Genomic DNA, 12,214 nt, shown 5'->3' with positions numbered 1-12,214 from the left:
TTTGGCGTCGCACGAAGATTATAGCGGTTTTGAAACCAAAGAAAGACCCAACACTGGCCGCCAGCTATAGACCAATTTCTCTCCTCTCCATGTGTTACAAACTCCTCGAGAGGCTGCTTCTGTCATGTATTTCTCATCTTACAGAGAAATTCCTATCACCCGCCCAAGCTGGTTTCCGCCCAGGAAGATCTACCTGTGAACAAGCCCTGGCCCTCTCAACTTACATTGAGAATGGATTCCAGAAGAATTTAAAGACGGGTGCTGTCTTTGTTGATCTCACAGCAGCCTATGACATGGTTTGGCACCGTGGTCTCCTAGTCAAGATCTCAAGATGCCTGCCTCCATGGGTGGCCAACACTATATCGTTTCTTCTCCAAAACAGAAGATTCCGGGTGCATCTGGGTGACAAGTCTAGCAGATGGAGACTTGTCTCAAGTGGCCTCCCTCAGGGCTCTGTTCTGGCTCCTGCGCTATTCAATATTTACATCAATGACCTCCCAGAAAGTTCATCTATGCCGATGACATCTGCTGTGCAACTCAGGCATCCAAGTTCGACATCCTCGAGGAAACACTCATGAAAGACATGTCTCTGATATCTGATTACTGTAAAAAATGGCGACTAATCCCTAGCACTGCAAAAATGGTATCATCTGTTTTCCATCTACACCATGCCTCGGCCTCGCGTGAGCTTAATGTGCAGCTTGGTGATACGAGAATCCAGCATGAAGCACAGCCAGTCTATCTTGGCGTTACTCTCGATCGCACTCTGTCATTTCACGAACATCTCATAAAAACTGCAGCAAAGGTGGGCGTGAGGAATAACATCATTGCAAGACTGGCCAGCTCCTCATGGGGCGCGAGCGCTTCCACACTACGATCATCATCTCTGGCATTATGCTATTCCACTGCAGAATACTGTGCCCCAGTATGGTTCCGTAGCCCCCATGTCCACTTAGTCGATTCCAAATTATATTTCTCCATGAGGATAATTTCTCGAACCATCCTTTCCACCCTGGTTCCATGGCTGCCAGTTCTTAGCAACATCGGCCCGCCAGATATTCGTCGGGATGCGGCATCATCTAAGTTCATTTCCCACGTCTACGCTCAACCAGACCTGCCAATATACACGGATATCTTCGCCCACCCTGTCCAACGCTTGACGTCTCGTCACCCAATCTGGTCCCCTACGCCTACACTGAACTTCTCTGTTCCAGACTCTTGGAAACAGAGTTGGCAGTCAGCTGAGGTAAAGAACAAACACCTCATCACAGACCCCTGCAAGCGTCAACCCGGCTTTGACCTAGCACATTATGATTAGGCCCTCCTCAATCGCTATCGAACAGGCCATGGCCGGTGCGCCGCTATGTTCCATCGCTGGGGAGCCAGAGACGACCCGAACTGCCCCTGCGGCTCCAGACAGACTATGACCCACATAGTCAATGACTGCCACCTCTCCAGATTCAAAGGAGGTCTCGAAACTTTACATCAGGCTCAACCTGACGCTGTTGACTGGCTACGGAAGAAGGGCAAACGCTAGAAGAAGAAGAAGGGGTGAATGATTCTGAAAATGTCCAATAGTTCTAGTTTATCTATCTCCTCATTTAGCTTCCTCATGTCTTTATTGATTTTCTGCCTGGATGATCTCTTAAGTTGAGAGGGTGGGGTGTTGAAGTCCCCTACTATGACTGTGTTGCAGTTAATAGCTCTTTCAGTGGATGTTTGATGTATTCAGATGGCTTTTCATTGGGTGCATAGATGTTAATAATTGTTTAGTCCTCTTGATTGACTGATCCACTGAGCATTAAGTAGTAACCATCCGTATCATTTTTTATTTTATTATTTTATAGTCTATCATGTCAGATATGAGAATAGCTGTTCCTGCCCTTCTTTGTGGGCCATTGGCCTGTATGATAGTTTTCCATCCTTTCACTTTGATTCTGTGTTTGTCTTGTTGAGTTAGGTGTGTTTCCTGTAGACAGCATATTGTTGGATTGTGTTTTTTGATCCATCTTCCTATTCTGTGCCTTTTAATAGGTGAATTCAGGAAATTGACATGTATTGGTATCAAAGGTTGAAGATATTTTAATGCCATTCTTGTAGATTTTTAGAGTGCTCTGATATATGACATATTTATGGTGGTCTGACTGTTTATAGGAGACCATTCAGAACTTCTTTCAGGACAGGCTTAGTGATAGTTGATTCTTTCAACTGCTGCTTGTCTGGGAAGGTTTTTATGCCTGCATTTAGTCTGAATGACTGTCTAGCAGGATACAGTAGTCTTGGTTGAAAGCCTTTCTCACTGAGCACTCAATAGATATCTTGCCATTCTCTTCTGGCCTGTAGTGTTTGTGTGGAGAAGTCTGCTGATAATCTTATGGATTTTCCTCTGTAGGTGACTCTTTGTTTTTCTCTTGCAGCCTTGAGGATCCTTAATTTATCCTTATTCCTTTCCATTCTAAATATGATGAGTCTTGGTGTCTTTAAGTCTGGCTTAATTCTGTTTGGGACCCTCTGGGCTTCTTGAATCTTTGTTGTTGTCTAGACTAGAGAAGTTTTCAGCTATTATGTCCTGAAGAATGCTTTCTTCCCCTCACTCTCTTTCTTCCTCTTGTAGGCCAATAATGCGTATATTATTTCTTTTGAAGTCACCCCATAGGTCTCTGTTGTTGTTTTCAGTATCTCTTAATCTCTTTTTGAGATCTCTTACTTTTTTTTAAAATAAAATTTATTTATTTTACTTGATATAACAAAGAGAAATTGAGGGAGAAGGAGAGATAGAAAGGGAGAGAAAGACAAAGAGAAACCTGCAGCACTGTTTCACTGCTTGTGAAGATTTACCCCTGCAAATGGAGAATGAATCTTGAACTCGGTCCTTGTGCACTGTAATGCATGCACATAGCCAGGTGTACCACCACCCAGCCCCCATTTTATTTTATTTTATTATATTTAAGAAAGGATTAATTAACAAAACCATAAGGTAGGAGGGGTACAACTCCACACAATTCCCACCACCCAATCTCCATATCCCACCCCCTCCCCTGATAGCTTTCCCATTCTCTATCCCTCTGGGAGCATGGACCCAGGGTCATTGAGGGTTGCAGAAGGTGGAAGGTCTGGCTTCTGTAATTGCTTCCCCGCTGAACATGGGCATTGACTGGTCAGTCCATACTCCCAGTCTGCCTCTCTCTTTCCCTAGTAGGGTGTGTCTCTGGGGAAGCTGAGCTCCAGGACACATTGGTGGGGTCTTCAATCCAGGGAAGCCTGGCCAGCATCCTGGTGGCATCTGGAACCTGGTGATTGAAAAGAGAGTTAACATACGAAGCCAAACAAATTGTTGAGCAATCATGGACCCAAAGCTTGGAATAGTGGAGAGGAAGTGTTAGGGAGGTACTCACTGCAAACTCTAGTGTACTTCTGCTTTCAGGTATATATTTTGCAGTAGTTTATGGATACGTGTAAACATAAGCTCTCTCTCACAGAAACTGGTGTATATCTAGGTTTTGGGACTTTGTTAGAAAGTGAATCACCTGAGATGAAATTAGTGTGTACTATAAAAGGAAAGGTCTCACCCGAGTAATGAAGCTGAAGGGTTGTCATTCCACTCGTTAAGTCTCTGGACACAGTCTGGGGTGAAGCATGTTGAGGTGGCAATCACTGCGTTGGTTAGGTTGTGATCGGCAGATGCAATATTATTTGGTATGGATTGGGAGACGCATATGGGAAAGTGCGCCCTATCCAAGGGTTCCAGGACTGGGGGAAGTAGGGGCTCTATAGTGGAGATGTGAGGTTCCTGCTATCTTAGGGTTCAAAAAGACAATCGATAGTTAATGTTATCATCACATTATTTAGTAATTGGGTTAACTTTGAAAAGTCCTTTTGTTATGGTTTGCTGTACAGTATCCAGTATCTTGTATATAGCTGTGCTATTGGATGCTTCTAATCTACTTGGTCTAGGCTTTTGAGAGAGTCCGCATATCAAATACACAGCCTATATATTAAAAAGATTCCGTTTGTGTTTTGAAAAACTTTGAGACATACTATTGATTTTCCCCCTCTCATATTAATCAACTACTGATTTATATGTCTACATCTTGCTAGGAGTGTACATAAACACCATTCCCACCACCAAAAGACTGTGACCCATCCCTCCTACCCACTCCCACCCCCCACTGGCCCAGGAAGCTGCATGTCTACCCCTCACCACAGGGTTTTTACTTTGGTGCCCTACTTACAATTTGATCAGGTCCTGCTTTTAGTTTCCCTTTCAGATCTTCTTACTCAATTTCTGTTGATGATTGGGATCATCCCATACTCATCTTTATCTTTCTGACTTAGTTCACTTAACATAATTCCTTCTAGCTCTGTCCAAGATGGGTCAGAGAAGGTGGGTTCATTGTTCTTGATAACTGCAAGATCTCTTACTTTTTTTTAGTTATCTCTAATTTGTCCTCGATCTTGCTAGTTCTCTCTTCAGCCTCATTTATTCTATTCTCTCTCTCTCCCCTCTACTGTCTTCTGGAGTTTATCTATTTTGTTAACCTGTTCTGATACTGTTTTCACCAACTGTATATTTAGCTCAGCTATTTCAGCTTTCAGCTCTCTAATAACCTTGAGATAGTGTTTTATTCCAGAGTCTCATTTGTTGTTTCTGCATTTCTGATGACAATTATTTCAAACTCTTTACTCACTCCTTTTATTGTTTCCTTAACTAATGTTTGAATGTTTACCTTGTTATTTTGTGCTTTAACCTTTTGAGGGTGTTAGCTGGATTCTTGTCCTGATTCATTTCTCCAATATTTCTTCTTGTTGATTTAACCATTTTAAATAGTGTGTAATGAGGTTCCTCTCTCAGTACTTTTCAAATTACTGATAACTCTTTCCTGGATTGACTTTGTCGAAGTTGATTAAAGGGTTCACAGTTGTGGAAATTGACAGTTGTTTCAATATTACTTTAATCCCTGAGTTGGAGCAGAGTGCTTTAAAAGCCTCTTTTGTTCTTTTTCTTCCCTGTAGGCTATGGGAGCCTGAGGGCTTTTAAACTATAAGTAGGCTTCTTAGCTTAATCACTGACTCCTGACCAATTGATAAAGCAGGGTGTGGCAGGGATAATCCAGTGGTTATGCAAAGAGACTCTCACAGCTCCACTGCTAGGCCACTGAGGTATAGATTTTCCCGAGTTTCCTCGTTAGTTCTCTATCCTCTGGTGTCAGCATAGCCCCACCACCACTGCTCCAGATTCTGAGGGCAGTATCAATGGAGACTCACAGTTGCATTTTGTGAGTCTTAGGGGAGTCCTCTCCTCCCTTCTTTTTGTTGGTGAAACTGGAGTTGGTGTCTCAACAGATAAACTGCCAGATTGTTACCAGCCACATAGTCCCTCCCTAGGCTCCTGTCTGTCCACCAGCCACACGTGTTTGCTCTTACTAGCGATGTGGTGGGTTCCTGAACTAGAATGAACACAGTCATTCTAGTCGTGTCTTGTTGCTGTCCCAGTTGGTCTCCTCAATTTTTAATGTTACTCAGTGATTTAAATGGGTTTTTATTAGTGATTAATATTGATTTACAAAATTACAGGATAACAGGTGTATAATTCCACACTGTTCCACCACCAGCATTCTGTTTCCCCATTCCTTCCACTGGAAAGTGCAGTAGTTCTTCCAAGGTCACAGATGTGGGTTGACTATAATTTCTATGACTATCTATCTATATTTATATGTACTTGCCTGTTGTCTCCCCCCCCCCCCAGTCCTGCCTTCTCTTCCTTTCTAAGTTACACTTATACCATTTACTGCTATGTTTTTCTTTTTTCCTTTTCTTTCTCTAGGTCCTTTTAGAATTGGAGTTCAGAGCCCTCTGGTCATCTTACTCAAACATTTCTCCCCCTCTGCGAGTATTAACATTTTTTATGAAGTTCAGAAAGTGGGAGTTCTGGCTTCTATTGTTGCTTCTTCACTGGACATGAACATTGATCCATACACGCAGCCTGTTTCTATCTTTCCCTAGTATGGTAGTGCCGGGCTAGTGTGGAGGTGCCTCTCTTCACGGGCGCATACTCTCTGGGTGGGAGAGAACTCGACTGGAGCCAGCCTTGGCTGCTACTCACTCAGCGACACGGGAGAGATGACTCATGAACTTGTGGTGGTGTGGCAATGAAATACCTTTATTGATCAGAGAACCACGGCTTTTAAAAGACAGACCCGGAAGTGGCAAGTTGGAAATGGAAATGGAAATGTCTAGGAAAGGGGCGGAGAAAGGCAAAATGGGACTGGAAAGGTAGGAAGTTCCTTAGCAACTGTTGCGAGAGCTTTAACTGGCAGGATTAATAATACTACCCTGCAGGCAGGGAGGGTCTTGAGGGTAGAAAGAAGATAGATCAAAGGAATGGAATGGGTGGGGATCTTTCAGGCAAAACAATGATTATGTAGATAGGCCATAGTATCAGGAATGCAGGGTGCTTTGTGAGCCCTGCCAAGCTCAACCACATCCGCACTATTTCCCAACAGGGTAGAGCTCTGGAAAGGTGAGATTCCAAGACACATTGGTGTGGTCATCTGCCCAGAGAGGTCAGGATGGAATCATTGTAGGATCTACAACTTGATGGCTGAAAGGTGACAAAATATAAAGCAGGACAAAGTGTTTAATAAACAGGATCTAAAAAATAGGAATAGAGCAGATGAGATTAGGGATCCTGGGGTGGAAAGAAGCTAGAAAGTCTATTTTCAGTATGTTATTAGAGACCCATGACTTTAATAATTTTTGCTTGAGCTTAAATGGGTATTTTATTGAGGGAATGTTCTACAAGACTTACTGTCATCTTGGGGACAATTTCATTGTCCCACAAGTACTGCTGGGCCACCCTGATCACCACTAGACGATTGCCCCTCCCCCAAAGAAAAATCAGGAAGGGGACATAGGTGCCTTCAGGGAAGGTGCTGTAGGAGGGTTCCAGAGGCTGGGGATCCCCCACCCATGAACTGCTACCCTGCCTCCTGCAGCCTTCTGGCTTCCAGGAAGGTGTCACCAGGTAGGAGGAGTTATGTGAGAATACCTGAGCTGGATGTCACATACCCCCCCACAACTGCCCCTCTGAGGTTATTTCCCCAGCACCTGCCTTCTGGGCTGGAGGAATGTGGGTCTCGGGGCCAAGTCCTCCTCTGTATGCCCCATATCACCTCAGATGCCTCAATCAGCAACCTTGAGGACAGGAATAGGCTTCCTACAAGATGCAGGAGTGTGGGACTACTAGCAGGGAAGCTGGAAGTGGAGAGGATTTGGAGGGCAGGAGAGGATTAAAAGGGATCCCAGTAGTGTCTGGGGGGCCCTTTTAGGGGGAGTAGGAAGTGGGAGCTGGCAGGAATGAGGGAGGCCAGCTTCTGGCCTTGCACTGCACACCAGAGTGTGCCCAGCTTGTGGGTCCAGAATGCAGCTACCCCAAGATCCCAGCACAGTCCTATTGGTCCTGGTTTGTGGAGGACTTGGAGCCTTGGGGGCTAGGAGGTGTCTTTGACCTGGGGTCTGTTAGGATGGAAGGATAGGATCAGGTTCTTCTAGGGAGCTCACAGAGAGAAGGGTGGGCAGCAACAGGAGAGAGGGCAGGAAGCCAGCAGGCATGAAGGAGGTGATTCCTTCTCAGTCATCAATGCCATCATAACAAATGTTACCATCATCACCTCCATCTTCACTATCACATCACCGGCACCACCATTACCACCACCCTCACCTCCACCCTCACCATTACTATCAATACCACTATCACCTCCATCATCACTACCATCGTCACCATCACCATAATCATGACCACCACCAACACCATCATCATAATCAACACCATCATCATAACTACCACCACCAACACCATCATCACCACCAACACCATCATCATAGCCACCAATACCAACACCATCATCACCACCAACACCATCATCATCAACACCATCACCATCACCACCACCATCATCCTCACCATCATCCTCACCATCATCATGATCAACACCACCATCAGCACCAACACCATCATCATAACCACTACTACCACTCCATCCTTACCACTTTCCACCATCATCACCACCAGCATCTCCATCTTCACCATTACCATCATCATCACAGAAGCCACCATTTATTGTATTGATTTTTAATCTTCACACTCCAGCAAGATAGGCCTGATTGCTACCCCAAGACCCTTGTGGTTATGGAAACCCATGACTTAGAACAACCAAGCCAGACTCATTGAACAAACCCAGGAGGAGTAATTCACACCATGGTCTAATTGAATGTCTCCCCCTAGAGCTGACAGTGAATAAGCACATTGATGGCACATGACAGGCTGTGTCCATGGTCAGACAGTGAAGGTTCTGGGATTGGCCTCTGGGCACATAGTGGCTCTGTAGGCTTCAAGGACAATGGGAAGGGGAAGAGGATGTGGGCCCTCTCAGAAGAAGCTCAACTCAATGAACTATTGGGCACTCCCACTATGGCAGGCACTGTGGGGTGTGTCAGGGGTGACCAAGGTGAACACAGTCCCATGTGTCCTGTACTTACAATCTAGAGGAGGGACACTAGCAAGAAGCACAAGTAAAATCTATCATTATGCGTCAGGGATAGATGACTAAGACTCTCTTTTTCTCCCTGCCAGTAAAGACAAGGGCAATGGAAGACTGGGTATAGTCACCTGCTGTCTTGTTTGCTGCCACTCCGCCAACAGACTGACTGATCTGGAGTTGTGAAGATGCACAGGCACCAATTAGAATGTGGATGCAGAGGACCAGGTGGTAGCACAGGAGGTTAAGCACACACAGCGCAAAGTGCAAGGACCAGTGTAAGGATCCCAGTTCGAGCCCCAGCTTCCCACCTGTAGGGGGGTCACTTCAAAGGCTGTGAAGCAGGTCTTCAGGTGTCTATCTTTCTCTTCCCCTCTCTTTCTTCCCCTCCTCTCTCAATTTCTCTCTGTCCTATCCAACAACAACAACAGCAATGGCAACAACAATAAGGGCAACAAAATGGGAAAAATGATCTCTAGGAGCAGTGGATTCACAGTGCAGGCACTGAGCCCCAGCAATAACCCTGGAGGCAAAAAAAAAAAAAAGAAGAAGAAGCAGAATATGGATGCAGTTGAAAACCAGATACCTCTGCCCACAAGGCCTATCATTTCAGCATGGGTAGAAGGAACTATCTATAGCTTGTGATAGTCTCACCTGCCTCAGGTTACATTTTGGAAAGGCTACCAGGGAAAGTAGCCCAGCTGGTAGAACCCAGGACATACGTGCCTGAGGACCCTAGTTTGATCCCAGCTGCCTCATGGACAGAGTAGTGCTCTGGATCCTCTATTTCTTATGAAATAAATAAAAGAAATCTATTTTTAAAGCATGTGACAACTCTTCAACTTTTGGATTGATTGAACAGGAAGTGGGATAGAAAACATGAAGAAATGATCCCAACTGTGTGCTTTGGCTCCGAGAATCAGAGGCATGGTTGGGGGCAGGGTGGGGGAAGGAGGGGGAGATATGGCATAATTCTTGGGAAACGGAAGGCTGAGACCATTCTTAATGATGTCAGTGCCCGTGTGTAGAATACATTATGCTCTTTCCAGTGCTGCCGACTCTCTCTGACATTGAGGCTCATCTGAGAAAGAGACTCAGAACAGAGCACTTGAAGTCAGACACAGGCTTTCCCCTTTGCCCCTGCCACTGGCTGTCCTGACAGTCCTAGACAAGACCTAATCTTTCCCTACCCTCCGGTTTCTTATTAATAAGACAAAGCCCCACGTCCAACTCTCAGAGTTACTGGAAGGATTAAAGAAGGTGATGTCTGCCTGGTGCTTGGAACTGGACCTGGCAGAAAGTTTGTCCTCTGCAATTGCTGACCATTGGTAGCTCCGCAAATACAGTATCATTACCTAAGGTTGTCCTTGTGTCCATCAGCTCTTGCTGTGTGATCACTATCCCTGACTTTAGGAACCCAGCCCTCCCCTCTCCCATTTATTGATCCCATGAGTCTTTGTGTCAGTGACATAGGTTGGGCTCAGCTGGGTGCTGTTTCATCTTCCTTTTGTGGCTATGGTTGGCTGCAGGTGAGCTGGGTGCTCATTCCCAGTGGTAGGAGACTGTAGGCTGGCATGGGAAGGGGAAGGGCTACTTGCCTTTCATCCCCTAGGAAGGCCTTCTCATGTGCAGTGGCAGGGCTGAGAGAGAGAGAGAGAGAGAGACAGACAGAATGCACAAAACCTCTTGACCTCTTGAAGCATGTTCTAAGAGTTCACCCATTGCCCTCCTCCCCCTTCTCTTGACCATATCAGCCACAAGGCCAGCAAAGACCAGGGAGGCACTAGTGTGGTCACCTTCCAGGAACATCAATACAGGAAGGAAAATAGTGTGGCCAATTGTTCAAATAAGTGACCACCTATAGATGACTACTGCATGCCTGGGACAGGAATAAGAAGACCCACCCATCCATATGTAATGATCAAATAATCAAACCTTTCTGTAACTGTGTGCTATCCTGCCTTAGTTTTTTTTGTTGAAAATGGAATGGACTCTTTAAGATTAAGGAAACAAAAAAGCACACGCTGACCAAAGACTTGTTTGGACAGTCCTGCACGGTGACATGAATCTCCATCTACACACACATACACACACACACACACACACACACACACACACACACACACACCAAGAATCAGTTAGCCTCATGAAGACTTAGTTCTACCCTTTGACACCTGTCCCATGTTTGGTATTTGATATTTGATAAGCCTGTGTAGAAAAAAAAATATATATATATACTTATTAATATACACAGAAATAAATATTAAATATGTCAGAGAAATTGAAAGGGGAGAGGGAGAAAGAGGCACCTGCAGCACTGCCTCACTACTTATAAAGCTTCCCCCATGAAGGTAGGAACTGGCAATTTGAACCCTGCTCCTTACACATAGTAGTTGTGCACACAACCAGGTGCACGACTGCCTGGCCCCAAGATATAGATATTAATTCTTCTTTCCTATGGCCCAGGAGGTGGTACAGTGGCTAGAGTGTTAGACTTAAAAGTCTGAGGTCTTGGGTTTGACCCCTAGCATTACGTGCACCTGAGTGATGCTCTGGTTTTCTCCTTCTCTTGTTGGTGTTGATAAATGAATAAATAAGTACATCATTACAAATATGTTAGAACTGGAGAGTCAGCATAGTCATTGTGCAAAAGACTCTCATACCTAAAACTCTGAGGTTTTGGGGTTCAATCCCTAGCACCACAATAAACCAGAGCTGAGCAGTGCTCTGGTATAAAATTTTTAACTAAAAATTCTAGTTCATAAGATTTATTCTATCAGTCTGAGTGTTCAGAGGAGGGTAGCCCGCAGCCTCAGAGAAGAAGACAGAGCTGAGACCCCTCCCTGTGGGTGTCTGCAGGCGTCAGTCCCATAAATCAGTCAGACAGTCCATCAGCCAGCGGGGAGAATATACAGCCATCAGACAGACAGGCATTGATCAGAGGATGGCTGGCTGCAACCATGCCAGCAGGCAGACAGACAGACAGCCTCCCTCTGACATGGACAGCACTCTCTCCTCTCCCAGAGGTACCTAACCCAGGAGGTCTGATGGCAGTGCCCCTGGCAAAGTGCCCAGTCCTAGGACTGACAGCCTCCTGGTTGCCCCTCCTCCAGCCCCTCCCGCACAAGGTGGGACGTCAGGCTCTGCCAAAGCATTACTAAGAGCACATTGACATCACCACCCCACCAGTCCTGGACGCTTCCCCTTCACCCTTGGCTGCCCCTCAGTTATGACACATCCGGGGGGTGGGGGGAAGGGACTGTCTCCAGGGAACTGATGCCCACCCCACCCTAGATCAGCAAGTTCTGGGGTCTCTGAGGTATCTCCCTGCCCCCAAGCTGCACACCTGGATTACTTCTGAATGGAGGGGCTGTGTGGCCTTGAACAAGTGGTTTTGTCTCCCTGAGCCTCACCACTGAAATGAAAGTGACACTGGAAGTGAGAAGGGAGCATGAACTGCAGCCCTTCCTGGTTGGCAGAGGGCTGTTCACTGCTAACCACCCCAGGTCCATCTCAAAGGTCAATGCTGGGGGCCAGATGGTGTCACAACTGGTTGAGCACACGTAATACAATGCACACGAACCCAGATTCAAGCTCCAGTCCCCATCTGCAGGGGGAAAGCTTCATGAGTGGTGAAGCAGGTATCTCTCCGTCTCTCTTTTTCTCTATCTCTTCCT

This window comes from Erinaceus europaeus, chromosome 17, assembly GCF_950295315.1.
Source record: "Erinaceus europaeus chromosome 17, mEriEur2.1, whole genome shotgun sequence".
NCBI lineage: Eukaryota > Metazoa > Chordata > Mammalia > Eulipotyphla > Erinaceidae > Erinaceus > Erinaceus europaeus.
Note: the sequence above shows the minus strand (reverse complement) of the source record.